Source organism: Triticum aestivum, chromosome 5B, assembly GCF_018294505.1.
Source record: "Triticum aestivum cultivar Chinese Spring chromosome 5B, IWGSC CS RefSeq v2.1, whole genome shotgun sequence".
NCBI classification, from domain to species: domain Eukaryota; kingdom Viridiplantae; phylum Streptophyta; class Magnoliopsida; order Poales; family Poaceae; genus Triticum; species Triticum aestivum.
In genome coordinates, this window is record NC_057807.1 from 560,561,386 (window position 1) to 560,567,781 (window position 6,396).

General features: G+C 47.6%; 1 long non-coding RNA gene across 1 annotated transcript; it reads left to right on the top strand.

Annotated features, from left to right (window-relative positions):
- Window positions 1-5,695: 5,695 nt before the first annotated feature.
- Window positions 5,696-6,147, top strand: LOC123116925 (uncharacterized). Its single transcript, XR_006457235.1, has 2 exons — window positions 5,696-5,899; window positions 5,973-6,147. It is a non-coding gene; the product is annotated as an uncharacterized lncRNA (long non-coding RNA).
- The last annotated feature ends 249 nt before the right edge of the window (window positions 6,148-6,396 follow it).

Consider the following 6,396-nt stretch of genomic DNA (forward strand, 5'->3'; position numbering starts at 1 on the left):
GCCGCTAGTCGTGCCGCTCCCGTGGCTGCTCCAGACGCCGATCAACGGCAACATGATAAGGCGGCTCCACTGCCTCGAGGACGGCGCCGTCGTGGCTTTGCAGCCATTGAGCAAGCTCGTGGGAGGCGGATCGTGGGCGGGCACGATGGCGGCTGGGTCTTCTCGCTCTCGTTCACGCCGGGCTCCATCGGGATCGCGAACCTCTTCTCTGGCGCCCAGGCGATGCTTGCCAAGAATCTGACGACAATAGTCTGTCAGGGCAAGGGCCATGGCGGCAACGTCGTCGCCTCGAAAATTGTGTTCTCCGAGACACCAACCTCAAACAGATGTATCCTCGCCGCCATGACAGTTAGTTGTGGGGTTGCGCTCTATAGAGTCGGTTGCACGGACTGTGGGTGGACAGATGCCCTTGGCTAGAGCTTGTAGACATCACCTTCAGCAATGGCGAGCTCTATGGCCTATGCTATGGAGGGACACTCGTCAAGTTTGACATTGGCGTAAATGAGGATGGTGCGTCAGTGATCATTGCGGAACATCCACTAAGCCATGCAAAGGATGGACCACACCATTCATGGGGCTACTTCATGGATTCTTCCAATTACATCCTCGATCTATAGGGCAAGCTTGCGATGGCATCCAGTCACTCGTGGTTGCCAAACCTTGAGCCTTTCTTCAAGGTGTTCAAGCTCATTGACATTTGTACCAGTGGATCAGATGCACATTACAAGCACAAGTGGATGGAGGTGAAAAACTTGGGTGAGCACGCCTTGTTTTACGGGAGATTCTCTAAGGCGGTTCACGTGCCAGCAAACACGCACGGAGGGGTGGAGAGAAACTGCATCTACTACTCGCGCCGTTGTCGTTTAGGTCCAAAGGATGTTGTCCCTTGTGACAAGGTATTTTTTTTCAATCCCAAATGACATTGCTGACCAGACATATTACAAAGAAGATAACATGAAGAAGACGCCGCCGGGGGTGACTAAAAGAGGATCAGGTCGGTTGGATACTTCAAGAAGGGTAGGTGGCATGTGGATTATCCCTCCACATATATAGCTAGTCTAGACTTTATGATATGATATTAGCACATTAAATTGTCCATAAGATATATAGTTATCCATGAGAGTAGAAGAAAAAAAGAATGTAAGACAAATAATAGAGATGTGTGCATTTCTAGACATATTGTAGTTTATAAATTGCTGATAAGTATATTTTTTCTTACGATAGCTATATGCAAGTTGACTGAATTTACAATTTAGGTAAGTCGATTTTGTGGTAGATGGAATGGGTGGGGGGTAAAGAAAGCTGGAGGAAGAAGAAAGAAGAACAACTATTGAAACAATAATCTAATGGCCCAAAAAATCGACTTACCCAAAATAAATTTTTAGGGGACTTACATATAGCTGCTCCTTTTTTTTTCACTATTGTACCCCGTGTTGTGTCTCACATTCAAAATGAAGTAGACAGAATTACATTACGGTTCAGCAAACTTGGCGCGATGGTAGAATGTATCCACAAAGTAATCAAAATGTTCAGTCGGCTCGACAAACTTAGGCTTTTAGGTTTAGATTTGGTCTTTTTTTTTTGGCGAAAGAGGTTTAGATTTGGTCTGGGTAACCCCAGGGGCGCTGAATCTGACACGCTGGAAGCTGCCGTGGCGTCAGGTTTAGATTTTTGATAATTTCATTGTTATAAATTTTCACAACAATGGGCGGGACGTTATCTAGTTTCATTAAGAAGATTACTGTAGATTGATTCACGACTGACAGTCGGTTTACGAAACTACTTCATGTACGATAGTGTAAGATCTGATTTTCGTACTACAGGTAATCCAACGACACTGCTCGGCTCAATGGACGTGATGGATGGCGGTGCTTCGATTGTCGTACACAAATTGTACGTGTGTAGCAAGTTTTTTTTTTCGGGAAAAACTTCTAATCTATTCATCTTCAATCATGATAGTACAACGAATACTGAAAATAATAAAAAATTACATCCAGATTCGTAGAGCACCTAGCGACGACTACAAGCATTGAAGCGAGCCGAAGGCGCGCCGCTGTCATCGCCCCTCCCTCGCCGGAGCCGGGCAAACATTGTTGTAGTAGACAGTCGGAAAGTCGTCGTGCTAACGCTCCATAGAACCAACACACCAGAACAGCAACCGCCGCAGATGAAGAGTGTAGATCAAAAGGTCCAACCTGAGGACACACAAACGAACACAAACGATGAACAGATCCGAGCAAATCCATCAAAGACAGATCCGCCGGAGACACACCTTCACACGCCCATCGATGATGCTAAACGCATCACCGGAACGGGGGCTAGGCGGGAAGACCTTTATTCCATCTTCAGGGAGGCGCCACCGTCTCGCCTTCCTGAGCAGGATACAAACCCTAACAAAGCTTGAAAAAAGATCTAAAAACGGAGCCCTCCCACCGGCAAGGGCTGAGATCCACTCCGTCTCCATGGCCCTAAGGCCACCGGAGACGGACGGACCGGCGCCGACGTCGACAAGAGGCAGAAAACCTTAGGTTTTTGGAGGTGGCGGCTGCCTAGGTCAAAGCACTGCTGCCGTAATACATGGCCCGGCCCTAATTGTGGACAGGGCAGTAAGCGAATTTAGGCGAGCGTGTTGCAATAGATTCCCTTAACTCCATTTTGAATCTTGAAATCTTCCCGCGGTAACGATCTTGATAGCAAACATCCATATGACCAAGCCATCTGCTCTCGATGGTACTCAAATTTCAAAAAAGAAATTTGAGTTGAGTGGAGTAATAAGAATAGGGCGCTGCTACGCGTCCGCCGGTTGATGTTTAGATATTATCCGTCGCCTCGACGGTCGTTGGATGCCCGAGCTAGTAGTCGTCCGATGTAGTGTCCGCGTCATGTATGCCCAAGGTTGGAAAAAGCGATAGGCGTAAGCGAGGCGGTTGGCCTTCGCTGCCTAGGCGGTGCCTAAGCGCCCTAGGCGTGGCCTAGGTGGTAATATAGTTTTACTCATAGTGTATTTGTGATTATTGTATAGGTGTTGATATTAGTTTAGGGCATATAAATAAGTTAATAACCGTCTACTGCCATTGGATTATACTCCCTCCGTCCTTGAAAGAGTGTACTTCCAATTTTGTTGGAGGGTCAACTATCTCAAAGTTTGACCGAGTTTATGCAAAAATATGTCAATGCTTGTGACACCAAATAGGTATACGACGAAAATATATTTTATCATGAATCTAATGCTACTAATTTGATGGCATAAATGTTGGTCTATTATTGTATAATTACGGTCAAACATAAAAAAAGCTTGACTTTCCAACAAAGTTCGAAGTATACTCTTTTAAGGACGAAGGGGGTAGCCGGTTTGGCATATAAGTGCAGTATGTGGCATGATTTTTTGCTTGGGTAGGCAATTCCTTGCTTGCCCTGCCTAGACCTTCATTTATGCCCTAGGCAAGGTGTTTGGCCATTGCCTAGCGCCTAGGCATGCCTAAGTGCCTCCTAGGCACTGCCTTTTCCAACAGAGTGTATGCCCACTCGTTACTTCCCGCAACAAGCACTCTGTTGCAGAAAGAAGACCACATGCCCACTCGTTACTTTCCGCAATAAGCGCTCTTGCAGAAACAAGACTGCATGCCCACTCGTTACTTCCCGCAACAAACGCTCTGTTGCAGAACAAGACCGCATGCTCACTCGTTACTTCCCGCAACAAGCGTCCTGTTGCAGAAACAACACAGTCTTGCCCTGGCTCCGACAGAGATGCACCCCACGCGGCGCCACCGCCAACCCACCCCAAAATCAGCCCGCCGCCGGCATGCACTAGCTAAATTGAACTTTCTGCAACACTATGGCCACCCATGTGCAAAAATTCAAAAACCCTGCAACACACTCTGCCGCTCACCCTTCTCTCTGAAAAAAAACTTCCTCTCTCATACGATGCCATCGAATCATCACCGCAATGGGAAGCGCCACCGCAAAGAACACCGTGTAGCCGCCGGCATAGCGGCCGGAAGGCGCAGAGGAGAAATTGAAGGGAGTACCACCATAGCCACATCGGCCAGAAAAATGAGGGAAGGGATCTCTGATTCGTACTGGCTTGAGTCGTCGTTGGCCGTCGCCGATCCCGAGCCAGTCGTCGACGGCACCGCATTGGATAAGCCCCGGTCGCCCAACGCCTTGCGCCGCCGCCCTCCCAAATCTGGCCGCTCACACTCCTAGCCACATGAGCCCACGCTGTTGCGGGATGAAACCCCCTTCTGTTATCCAGTGGCGGGAAATGGAAGCGCCTCCAGCGGACGCGGGAGTGCTCTCGACCGTTTGATAAAACATACTCCCTCCGTCCGGAAATACTTGTCGAAGAAATCGATAAAAATGAATGTATCTAGAACTAAGATATGTCTAGATACATCCATTTCTCCGACAAGTATTTCCGGACGGAGGGAGTAGATCGAATGGCCACGGAGCCGGCGGACGGGCGCGTGCGATCGGCCGGCGGAAGGTAAGTTTTTCCCATAAGAATAACGTGAACTATTATTTTCATGCCAGCATACAAACTTTTGGCGAGTGCGGCCTTTTTTGAGCTAGGGCTCCATGGAGTCCTGGAATGTCCGGAACTTTGAATTTTTTTAACAAAAATGGCATTAATTTTTTTCAAGTATTTTCAATCTACATCACTATATGTATATATTGATACATTCTACTCCCTCCGTTCCTAAAGAAACGGAGGGAGTACATACATCAAGTTTCAGTATAACATATTTTAACCTCTAGCCAGTACTAAAAATAAGATAAATCTATGGATTTGAAATTGCGCATCTACCATTTGCTATTTCCATATCCACATGTTGTATTTTTCTCTGTGTAACCATGAGTGAAAATAAACATCAAACGAGAGCGTGTAGGGACGTAGATCATTTCGATATGTACTAGTATATGTACATCTGTTTCTGTTATTTTGTAAAGATGAAAAATACTACTAAGTATTTTCCTTTTCTCACAAAAATTTCAGGCTCCATGTTGTGCATTATTTTATTTTATTTTTACGTTTTAGCCAGGGGCTGATCGAAGGGGCCGTGCAAAATTTATGTGTCAATCGCGCTTAGCTCGGCCCGTGTCTGTTCCATGGCGAAACAGCCGAAGCCGCCACCCCCAAACGGGCCGGTGAAGGAGCGGCGGCCACTGCTAATGGCGGCCGGTCAGCCGGCGTTCCACCGTGACCGTGTGCCGGCTCGGCTTGGCCCAGATCCGGGTGGCAGCCGGCGTTGCGGCGTGCTTGTCGTCCTGCTCCGCAGGCGTGCCGCCGTCGCAGGTGAGTCTTCCTCTCCAACACGACGTATGTTTCCGTGTTTTGGCCGGGCTCATCTCCGCCTCAGCGGAGCGCCATGTCCTAATCTGAGTATTCTCCTCCGGATATGTTTTTTTTTAGCATCAGTATAGACACAAACGTTCATATACATGCGCATACACTCATCCCTATGAACGCACACACACGCACCCTACCCTTATGAGCACCTCCGAGAGACTGAGCCGGCATATCATCTTAAGATTTAGCACCAAGATTTGAACCCTGATGGGTTGGGAATACCACTGTCCATCTAACCAACTCAACCACAGGTTGATTCGCTCCTCCGAATATGTATGATACCGCGATGTCGTAATAGAGTTGGACTAGAGACAGGCCCGAGCCCCAAATTCTTTAGATGGGCCTCTTCAGTCTATGATCTGGGCCATTGTTGCCTTGCGTCTGGACTCTGGCGCACCTGAAGAAGCCATTGATCGAGACGTACTTCCTCATCCAACGATCGATCGTCCCCTCAAACAAAACCCAGCGATCGATCGAGATCAATACGAGCGAAGAGACGAAGTGTCCGTTCCTCTTTTCATCAGGCGCTGCCGGCCATCGATGCGGCAGGTTAGGGCTCCTCCGGTCCTCCTTCTCACGAATCTCTGGACTCCGGTCAGGCGGTTCAGTTCCAACGCTGCAGGTCTTTTTCAGGAGTAAGGAACAGGAGGGCAGGACCAGGAACGAAGGCATGAACGGCGATCGGCAGCCGGCAACCAGTAAGAAGGATCTGATTCATCTCAAGCCAAGGAAATTTCAGGCCATCTACGGATCTCCGATTTTTTAAGCGTCGTCGCTTCAATAACCGGTGATCCCGTCCCGTGAACCCTTGCCTGTCAGTTTCGATTCCCACGTGCTATTTAGTTCTGCTATAATCTTGGTAGCTATTTTTTGTTCTTTTCATCTATTATTAGGCACCTAGTATTTCAAGATCCAAGTCATGTCTTCGTTTGGAAAGCATGAATCTGGTAACCAAAAGCGTTTGAAGAAAATAAAAAAAAGAGTATTTAACTCTCATAAGAAGATATGCATAAATTTATGTACTCCCATGAATCCAAATTAATTGT